The sequence below is a fragment of the Cervus elaphus genome, chromosome 27, assembly GCF_910594005.1.
Source record: "Cervus elaphus chromosome 27, mCerEla1.1, whole genome shotgun sequence".
Taxonomy (NCBI): domain Eukaryota; kingdom Metazoa; phylum Chordata; class Mammalia; order Artiodactyla; family Cervidae; genus Cervus; species Cervus elaphus.
Window position 1 is genome coordinate 16581499 of NC_057841.1, and position 11676 is coordinate 16593174.

Sequence of the window (11676 nt, forward strand, 5' to 3'; positions counted from 1 at the left end):
TATCCACTCCCAGCTCAGATTTTTTATCCTTTTTAGCAATTTTTTTCAGATTCTACACAAATAGGTGTGCACACATTGAATTAAAGCAGTTATTGAATTTCACAGGAATGCCACTGAGATGAACTTAAACATATGTGTAGCTGAGAAATCACACTTTCTCTTTAAAATAAAAAGAAGCAGAACTGACAAGTAGTTAAAGAATTGTGTCTGAGAACGGAGGAACACTTCCTTTAGAAAACTCACAGGTGGAGTAGCAATCAACGGAATGTGAACAGTTTTGACAGGAGTTGGGTTTCGTTAAAGGCCGTAATATGGCTTAAGACTGTTTATAATCATTTGTATTTGTCTGATAAAACTCAATTCTAAGAAAACTTAGTGGTAATTGCTTCCACATTTGAACTTTGTGTAATGAATTGCTGATTGAAATTCAACGACTTTCCCATGTTTGATTTTTTTTTATCCCAAGCCAGTTTCTTTGAAAATGTATTGATGTTGAGAAAGTGATTCAAAGCTTTGAATGCAATTCTACATGGTATCTGCAATTTTTAGTGCATTGAAGCAGAATTGAGCTCAAATATGTGGATTGGTATTTATATCTATAGGCAGGGGAATGTCTTCCCTTCTCTTTTAGGTTTTAATGTACAAAGTATTTTGACTACTTGGATACATTTCTTTTAATCAACTTTGAATATAAATTAAATCAAAAGCATTTGCTAAAATTATTGTAAACTTTTTAGAACCATTTCTGATAAAGAACTTGACTCCCTAATGGATATCATCAGAGTAATAAAGAATACTTGTATTTCTTGGGGAAAAGTAGAAAATAAATTTGTAAACAACCACTCCTAATAATTTAAAATGTATGCAAAAACAATGTATATGTTTTTACATACATTTTAAATATATGAAAGAGTTTATTGAGTATGTACAAGTTTTATTCCTTGTTAAAGTAGTCTAGGAGAAGATACAGTGATTTTTCTGTAATCTTACAGGAAAAATGCCATGACTGGGTGGACAAGGGAGACATGAATGATAAACAGTAAATCCTCATTAACAACCCCAGCCCTGTTACTGCCCGTCTCAGATGGACGATAGGTATCCCCCACATTCTTCCTCTCATGCCTGAAACCCACTTCTCAAACTTTCCAAAACCCTAACCTGCACAGGCTACCCTCCACGTTGTTCCTCTGCCCACCTTCCAGGATCTGCCTATTTCTTCTTCTGAGGGTTCTCAATGCCCTTGTTACAGGCTGTCCATAATGAAGCCAGAGGAAGAGGAAACTCCAACCGGGCAATATCAGGACACTCCTCAGAGATAAGAGAAAGCCTGCAGCTCTAATTATCTGTTCTATTCCCGTCTACTCTGCTGTGTTCTGTTCTATTCTATTCCATTCCATTCCGTTGCTCACGGAAACATCTCAAGTCTCTTTTTTCTTCCTTCATGGTCATTAAGACAGAGGAAACAAGAAAGCATAATAATCTCACTCCAGGCTTCATGACTTAGTCGTCTAGAATTGTCTCTACTTCCCACCATGCTACAGACTCTCTCCTGGCCCTTATTTTTACTCACACTGCTTCTTGTGCCTAGAAACTCTTTTCACTTCCCCCCCACCCAGCTAACCTCAGCTCGTCCTTTAAACCTCTACTGAGTCATTTCCTCCAGTAGCCTGATCTGTGCCCACCTATGCTGCCGTCCCTTCTGGATGCTTCCATAGTTAAGTAGGTTAAGACCCATTGTTGGTTAAGAATATGACCAATTGTCTCTATAAAGGATAAACAGCATTTTAAAAGATAAAGATAATTCAAATATGTACTATAGCCGAAGATCATAGTCAACGATTATGGCCAAGATTTAAAACAAAAAAAGAAAAGATACATGCATTATGAACATTATACAAGGCAAAAAAATAAAAACAGTGAGGAGTACAGAACAAGGTCCATGGCTTTGTCCTGACTCCCACTCTCAGCTCCACCATTTGCCATCTGTGTGATACTAAGCAACAAACTGACCATCCATACTTGTTTTTATTTTTTCAACTCTTAAATGGGAAAAAAAAAAAATAGTACTTACAAAATTGCCATAAAGAATTAAGCAAAGCAACCTGCTCATTTCCTGACAGGTGCTGGGTTTGTTCCCTCCCCTGACACTGCCAGGTTTGGAACAATTTCCTTTTGAGCTATTATTTTTTCAATAGTTGCTAGTTATTGTTGTGGTGGTGGGGTAGTCACTAAGTCATCTCTGAGTCTTTGAGACCCCATGGCCTGTAGCCTGCCAGGCTCCTCTCTTCATGGGATTCTCCCACCAAGAATACCAGAGTGGACTGCCATCTCCACCTCCAGGGGATCTTCCCCACCCAGGGACTGAACCCGTGCCTCTTGCGTCGCCTGCTTGGCACGAAGATTGTTTACCACCGAACCACCTTCGAAGCCCAATAGTTATCTATATTGTGCTAAACTAATGGGTCCAGTTAAACAAATGTTTTCCCAATTAAGATCCTAAAAATTGTATCAGTGTAATGCATGCTAAGTCACTTTAGTCGTCTCCAACTCTTTAGGACCCCAGGACGGTAGTCCGCGAAGCTCCTGTGTCCGTGGGATCCTCCCGGCAAGAATACTGAAGTGGGTTGCCATTTCCTCCTCAAGGGGATCATTCCAAACCAGAGATGGAACCCGCATCTCATGTCTCCTGCATTGGCAGGCGGGTTCTTTACCACCAGCGCCACCTGGGTCATCATTTAGAGAAAAAGCCTAGTAACCGTAGCACGTTTTTCTTTTTTAGCCATTTGTACGTTATGTGGGCCCCACTGCTGTGACACTCATTACACCTCTTCAGTAAGATGCTGAAATAATGAAAGCAGAAATGTCATCTTCTCTAAGGAACTAATTTCAAAAAAACTATGGGTTGAGTTTTCTATCTGCACCTTTCCGTCCATGGGTGCCATCACTTTCTTAACTGCTCCCTGGAGTGCCCTCTGCAGTTCGCAGGGTGCAATAGCACTTCCGGTCCACACAAGGGACCTCTTGTTTCTGAATGTCTCTTCAAGGAGTTAACTATTAATAAATAAAATCCAGTGTGTTCGTGACACTTTGAAGTAAATGTTTATTCGGTTCTCAGCCAGCTGTCCAAGCAGATATTTGCCTCAAATTAATTTCAATGAAAATGTTCGGTTTGGATTTATGTTATTTTTACTGGAATTTACTTATATAACTCAACATTTATTAGACTGAAGAGGGACCAAATTAGTTATTTTTCTTACAGAAGTCTCTCAGTCTCCCTCAAAGATAAAAAATGCCCCCACTTATTTCTCTGCAAATATTCTAATTTAAATTTTTATTGGCAAGAAAATTTTTCAGACAATTTTCTTGTTAATCCGTTAATGAAATATGCTTCTGACAGATGGAGCTTTGCTTGCAATTACTGTTATTTTTGCCTACAAATAATATCAAGTCTTTTCTCAAAACAAAATGTTTTTGTCGCCAACTCAGGTTAATACTCTCTTGTTTTCGTTTTACCACCAGTTTCTTAGAAGAGCCGTTCCCAGCCCTTTCCTTGGTTTTGAATCCAGTCTTTAGCCTAAAGATGTTTCACCTGCAAATGGGTTGGCATGCAGGGTCCCTGGAAGGATTTGTAGGGTTAACAAAAATGCTTCCAGTTGCTTTATCCCCAAAGAATAATTTGTTCCAAATAGAAGTAGGTGGGAGGCTCTGCCCCCAACAATGGAAGATCCCTGCTCCAAGCTGGGGGTACCTCATACCACACTCTGTGCAGATGTAGCAGTGAAGGCTCTAGAAGGCTCTCCCAGCAGTGATGGGTACCAAATAACACAGAGAAATGTGATCTTTTCTCCTCTTTTTCATTGTGAAACACTTCAAGCATTCTGAAAATCTTGTTCCATTGCTAAGTCCGGTTTGACTGTTTGTGACCCAATGTACATGCCAGGCTCTGCGGTGCTTAACTGTCCGCTGGAATTTGCTCAAGTTCATGTCCACTGAGTCAATGGTACTATCTTATTCTCTGCCACCAACTTTTCCTTTTGCCTCCAGTCTTCCCAGAATCAGGGTCTTTTCCAATGAGTTGGCTCTTTGCATCAGGTGGCCAAAAAAGTACAGACAAATAAAAGAAGTACCCAAGTGCTTACAATCCAGCTTTATTAAATCTTAGCACTGTCCCATATTTGCTTTTCTATTTCAAGAAAATTGCACATTCAGATGGAGATGAAGCCCTCTGTGTGCTTACCAGTTCCCACCCCCCTGCCTCCTATAATCTGATTCCTCATTTTGGTATTTTAGCTTCCATGTTTCATGTGTGTGTGATAGAGATACAAGTATATGTAATTATTTTGCATGTTTTAAAAACTTTACATAAATTGTGTGATTCTTTATGTATCATTTTGCAAATTAAATGTTTTGGGGTTTTTGTTTTGCTTAAAATTATGTATTAGATTTAAGATTTAGATTTAAGTTCACTTAAATGCTGGATGGTATTTCATGCTATGAAAACACCAAAATTAGTATGACTATTTTCTTGTTACTGGGGATGTTGGTGACTTCAGATTTCTGTTATACTAGCAATGCCAACAATGCCACAGTGAACTTTAGGGGTCTTCTCCATGTGTGTGGTGTGTGAGGACTTCTCAGAGTTATTCCTAGAAGGGAAAAAGCCACCATACACGATGTACAACCATAGTCTCTGAAAACTAGAGAATTCTTCTTTTTTTTTTTTTTTAGAAAATTCTTGAAAGCAGTTGTGTAAATCTCCCGCAACCCCCAACATTAATTTCTACACTTCCTCAATGACCTTCATGATGGTCAGACTCTTTAAATTTTATGTTTATAATCAGATCATTCATTGTCTTTGCAGTTATCATTTCTATGATTGTTAATGAGGCTCAGCATCTTTATTATTAGTTGATTTGAATTTTCTTTCATACTCGTTCATTTTTCTATAGTTTTTTTTATTAAAAATTGATTTTAGGATGTCTTGGTGTGTTCTGCATACCTGTTTTGGTCTCAGGCATTTTTGCTTTTCTCTTAGCCTTGGGAAAACTGCTACTACTGGGAGTATCAACAGAAATAGTTCATTTTGTCCTATTTTCCATGTTCCTTTTCACCCTTTCTGCTATTTGCTTTTTAAAGTTAAGTGGACAAAGGCAGGAAGAAGAAGATTAGAATAAAATCACCCATCTGTGTTTGCTTGCTGTGTTTGGCTTCCTTGGTGGCTCAGATGGTAAAGAATCCCCCTGAAATGTGGGAGACCTGGGTAAGATCCCTGGGTCGGGAAGATCCCCTGGAGAAGGAAATGGCAACCTGCTCCAGTATTCCTACCTGGAGAAATCCATGGACAGAGGAGCCTGGCAGGCTACAGTCCATGGGGTTGCAGAGTTGGACACAACTGAGCAACTAACACTGACATTTCTGATTGATGAAAATTAAGAATATTTCCGAGGCTCCTAAAACAGCCTTTTGGCTGAATGTAGTGATTAAAAATGACTGAAAATCTCCCAGAAGCACAAACCAACTTCATTTCCCCCACTGCATCAAGGAATCAGAAAATGATGGTGCAAGAAAGGACCTTTGGTTTCATTAACACTGAACAACCCATTTTGTAAGCAAGCCCCTAAGACTTAGAGTTGAGACTTTCAATAAACCAAAACTCCAGTCTACCTGCCTCCTCCACCACTTTTCTCTGTTTTTTTTTTTTTTTTTTAGGAAGAGGAAATTTATTCAATATAATTTAATTTTTGTATATATTTTGGCCACACCATGCAGCTTGTGGGATCTTAGTTCCCCAGTTAAGGATCAAACCTGTGTCCCCTGCCATGGAAGTACAGAGTCTTGACCACTGGACCACCAAGAAAGTCCCCGACTAGAGTTTTTCATTATAGTGCTTATAGCTTATAGCATTGGCTAATTTCTCCCTCTCTATTGTAATGTCAGCTTCACGAGGACAAGAACATTGTCTTGGTTTGTGCCGAATTCCCCATCACCAGGGATATTAGTAGTTGCTTACTACATATGTGTTTAATGTACTGAGTGCCTACCACCTGTCAGTTACTATGTTAGAATCTGAGAATGTATAAATTAATAAGAAAAAGTTCTTATCCTTAAAGAATTATTGGTGAAGTGAAGTGAACTCACTCAGTCGTGCCCAACTCTTTGCGACCCCATGGACTGTAGCCTACCAGGCTCCTCCGACCATGGGATTCTCCAGGCAAGAATGCTGGAGTGGGTTGTCATTTCCTTCTCCAGGGGATCTTCCCAACCCAGGGATCAAACCCTGAAATTGAACCTGGGTCTCCTGCATTGGAGGCAGACACTTTAACCCCTGAGCCACCAGGGAAGTCATGTATCCATATTCACAGAGTTAGCTACTGTTTGGGGCAGGAGGTGAGTTCCCCAGGTCCACTGAATACCTCCACGTCTAAGAGAGGTTCACATTGGAGGAGGAAAGGCAAGAATCTATAAATGGCAGGGGGTTGGAGGAATAGGGTGAAGTGTTGAAGGTTTGAAATGTATTCAGAAGATAAAATTGAGGCATTGAGATCAAAATTGGTGGATTACATTAGTCCAAATAAAGATAGGAGTGAGTTTGCCATGCAGTTAACAAAGAGTAAGCAAGCTTCAGAGCCCCTCACCTAGGGGTCCCTTCTAAGGCCCACTGAGGTGAGCCTAAGTTTCAGATTCACATGATAAATTTTGCAAAAGTCTGCAATTCCAACCAAATCCTCTTCTCTCTTTTACATCCTTCTTTCACACTTTCCCTCCTGTTGGGGAAGCTGGTAGTAGCCATGGGAATTAAGACCCATGGGGATGGAGGTGGAAGTGGGGTTCAGGATGGGGAACACATATAAATCCATGGCTGATTCATATCAATGTATGGCAAAAACCACTACAATATTGTAAAGTAGTTAGCCTCCAACTAATATTAATAAATGAAAAAAGAAAAAGTAATTTCTTTGCACACACACACAAAAAAAAGAGCTGGATTCAGTCCCTGGGTTGGGAAGATCCCCTGGAGAAGGAAATAGCAACAATTCCAATACTCTTGCCTGGAGAATCCCATGGACAGAGGAGCCTGGTGGGCTATAGTCCATAGGATCACAAAGCATCAGGCACGACTGAACACACAGGCAACAACAACAGGGGATGTTGAATTCTGGACAGTCTGGAACTCACTCAGTACTTTTATGTTATTTGCAGTCACTTTATTGTGTAGCTAAATGATTGCTAGCTGCTCTGAATTAGTAGGAAAGACTTCTAGGGGTAATATTGTTACCTGTGCAGGAGCTCTTGGCATCGTGACCAGAGGTTCCACAATGGAACCCAAAAATAGCCCCACAATGAGAATGTCCTTGAGTCTCATCATTTTAACCAAGATTTAAAAATCTCTCCATTATTGCAGTAGTCTTGAGTGAAGTCTTCCTGCTCGTGCACCTCTGTCCAGTACAATCTTTCTCTGACACAACTTCGAGGTAAAGTTATTTGCATGCATCTTTGCTGCTCTAACATTTTACAAAACATGAGAAATTGGTAATAGGTCTGAGTTCTAGATTCAGAAAAATCTGGGAATAAAGACTACAACTTAGTTTTGCTTATTAAAAAAAAATCATAACTAGAATTGAGTGACAAGGTGTCAGAGTAACCAGAGAATAGCGATAATATTTTGTTTCCCTCTTTTGCCTCTGAAATTCCTAAAAACTTATCAATCCATCATAGATTTTTTTTTTCCCAAAATCTCTGCATGAAGGTTTCATGCAGAGACCTTTCGGATAGTCTCTGGATAGTTTCTGGATAGACCATCCAGACAGAAAATGAATAAGGAAACTCAGGCCTTAAATGACACATTAGATGTTCAGTTTAGTTCAGTCACTCAGTCATGTCCAACTCTGCGACCCCAGAGAGTGCAGCACACTAGGCCTCCCTGTCCATCACCAGCTGCCATAATTTACTCAAACTCATGTCCATTGAGTTGGTGATGCCATCCAACCATCTCATCCTCTGTCGTATCCTTCTCCTCCTGCCCTCAATCTTTCCCAGCATCAGAGTCTTTTCCAATGAGTCAGTTCTTCATGTCAGGTGGCCAAAGTATTGAAGTTTCAGCTTCAGCATCAGTCCTTCCAATGAACACCCAGGACTGATCTCCTTTAGGATGGACTGGTTGGATCTCCTTGCAGTCCAAGGGACTCTCAAGAGTCTTCTCCAACACCACAGATCTTAATTAAGTAACTTAATTGATAATTATAGAATATTCCTCCCCAAATTGGAACCTCGCAAAGGTTCCACTTGTGTCTTGGTACTTTAAGTTGAACCAGGAAGGCCCCAGATATCTCACTTTAATCTTCTGCCCCTACATTTAGATGAGATTGGGTGTGTTCAGGGTGATATGGCCATAGTGCCCCTATATTCAGAATGAAGACTGGACAATCCCTCTGAAGGCATAATATACAAATGGAATTCATAAGAAATCTAGAGTAACAACATTCATATCAGACAAAATAGACTTTAAAACAAAGACTGCTATAAGAGGCAAAGAAGGATACTACATAACGATCAAGGGTTCAATCCAAGAAGAAGATATAACAGTTATAAATATATATACACCCAACATAGGAGCACCTCAATATGTAAGAAAAATAATGCTAGCAAACATAAAGAGGGAAATCACTAGTAATACAATAATAGTGGGGGACTTTAATACCTCACTTTCATCAATGGATAGACCATCTGGACAGAAAATTAATAAGGAAACTCAGTCCTTAAATGACACTTCAGACAAGTTGGATTTAATTGATATTTATTGAGTATTCCACCCCAAAAGTACACACTCTTCTCAAGCGCACACAGAGTATTCTCCAGGATTGATCACATGCTGGGCCATAAGGCAAGCCCTGGTAAATTTAAGAAAACCGAAATCATATCAAACATCTTCTCTGGTCACAATGCTATGCAATTAGAAATAAACTACAAGAAAAGCATTCTTAAAAACACAAACATGTGGCAGTTGAAGGTTGTTTTAGAAGTAGAGACAATCACTAAGCAGCTCCTCTCTTCTTCCCTCCCCACAGAGGACATTCAAAAGGACATTGACATCCTAAGCACCCCTCATGCAACAGCCATGTTTGGTATTGCAAGTCTAGTCCTCTGCAACTAAAAATGAAGGAATGAAGCAAGAAAGAAAGAAGGAAAGAAAGAAAGACCATGCCACTTTGCAGCTGCATCAAAAGGCCCACTGAATTTCTAGAATAAGGAAAAAAAAAAAGTTTTTTCAAGTCTGTTCAAGACAATGCAGTTTATTATTTAGTTCTTTTTCTCCAGTGTCTCCCCACTCTCCTTCACCATTTTTAAGATTTGCATATAAATAGCACTTTTTTTCCCCCCTTCAGAATTCATCAGCTCCTTGTTGCTAATTGGCCACCTGAAGTCTAACCCTTGTCTTAGAACTTTACGATTGGTTGCTGTGGAAATGATTATGTTGTCAAAAACAGAGGATTAGAACTTGGGTGAAGAATAAGCAGCGGGAGCAGATGAACTCTTAATAAAGATAGATTCTAGTAGTAGTAGTAGTCACTCACTCAGCAGTGTCTGACTCTTTGTGACTGCATGGACTGTAGCCCACCAGGTTCCTCTACCATGGGATTCTCCAGGCAAGAATACTGGAGTGGGCTGCCATTCCCTTCTCCAGGGGACCTTCCCCACCTGAGAATTGAACCCAGGTCTCCTGAGTAACAGGCATATTCTTTACTGTCTGAGCCACCAGGGCAGCCTGGTATCATGCAAATGCACCTAAACAACAGAAAGAGAATCATCACAGATGAGGGTGGGGGTTAGGGGAATGGGCAAGTACAGAAAATGATAAAAATCAAAACAGGGCTGTTAAGGATTTCTACACTGTAAAGTCATTAGCATTTGCTAGTGAGAAATCATTTTGCCATAAAATCACAAATCAGGGTGAAAATATAACATCCACAAATAGGGAAAGATTGAGTTTCTTTGGATTCAGGGACTCTAAATATAAGTGGAAGCTGTTGAGGAAAAAAATAAATAAATGAAAGAAATAGAGACTATTATCAAGGAATGTTAACAATTGTGTTTCCCAAAATAATTTACCAAAAAACAAAAAAGCCAGTTAGCATTGGCATCAAAATTGTCCCTGTCATTTGACAGTATTTTCTGGAAAATTCACTGCCAATGTGAGCCAATATAACTCATCATAAAATACTCACAATACATGTATGTAGGTTTAGAGTTGTGCCTCAAGTAGTAAAAACAGAATAGGCCAGTGTTTCTTCCCTCGAACCACATCGGCCAACCAGAGAATCTTGAGAGGAAAGCATTTAAGGGGCTTGACTGTCTGGTGAATGGGATAGGGTCAACCAGAAAGCAGGTCTGCGGGTCATAAGCCTGCAGGCACGCTCAGGCTCCCTGTGGGCGGTAGCAGAGGAGACCTTGAGGAGAGGAGGGCAGTTTATAGCATTAGGAGTTGTTCTGCTTTTCCTCTAACGTTCCTCCAGGCTTCCCCAGTGCCTCAGTGGAAAAGATTGCGCCTGCAATGCAGGAAACCAGGGTCCGATCCCTGGGTTGGGAAGTTTCCCCTGAAGAAGGAAATGGCAACCCTTTCTAGTATTCTTGCCTGGAGAATCCCATGTACAGAAGAGCCCGGCGGATTACAGTCCATGGGGGTCACAAAAGAGTCAGACACAACTGAAGCGACTTAGCATGCACGCGTAACGTTCCTTAACCATGGGGTCGTTTCTCACTTTCCCCTAAATTTTTAAAGGGGGTAAATACCTGCATTGTGTAATCGCTTCGGGACCTTTATACCCGAGTCCTTCCAAGGAAACAGTGTTGCCTGCTCTTGGTCCACCATGGACAACAGCCTCTCTCCAGTGCACGTGATACCATAACCAAAGCTGTTTGCCTGGAATATTCCTCTCTTTCTAGAAAGCCAGTGTAAAATGGCTCCTGTTTTCTCCCACTAGAATAAAGCTCTAACACTGTCATCCGTTCAAAGACAAATTGTCAATACTTACTGGAAAGTTAGAAAGCATCACTGAAGCTATATCTGAAGCTGCAAAATGACATTTGAAGCCATCTGAAGATATTGGCAATCAGAGATCCAAGGAATAGAAAATCACTGTAATTATTGGCCCTTATGCCTGAAAACATCAATTCTCTTTTTCTGGCCTGAAATTGTAGGGTCCCTTCACATGTGCAATGTGTGGGGTACATTAAAGTGAAGGCGCTCTTTGCTAGTAATCAGATAATATTTCTTTTAAAGCAGGGGGTAGAAAACAGAGGAGACACTGAGGAAATAGTTTTTGTTCTCGGCAGCCTTGTATAGGTTGTGCCTTCACGGTGTCTTCGCAAAACTGAGAATGGGACAGAAAAAGATTCTATGAGCTTTGACCTGTGGTTCTGGGTGTCACAAGTAATGTCTCCAGGTCTGGGCTTCTGGAACCTTCTACAGGGTCGGGTCTGAGCCTCAGGAAGAGGAAATTGCTAATCATAGTAACAGGCTGGAACAGAAGAAAGAAGGATCTCAGAGGGTCAGAGCTCCCCCATTTGATGTCATCCTGACCCCAGAGCTGTAAGCTGCTTCTCGTGACGTTTTGCCTTCATAGAGGTTTCCTAAGGCAGTTTTTCAACAGATTTGAAGGTTAGTGTCCCTCAGCCCAG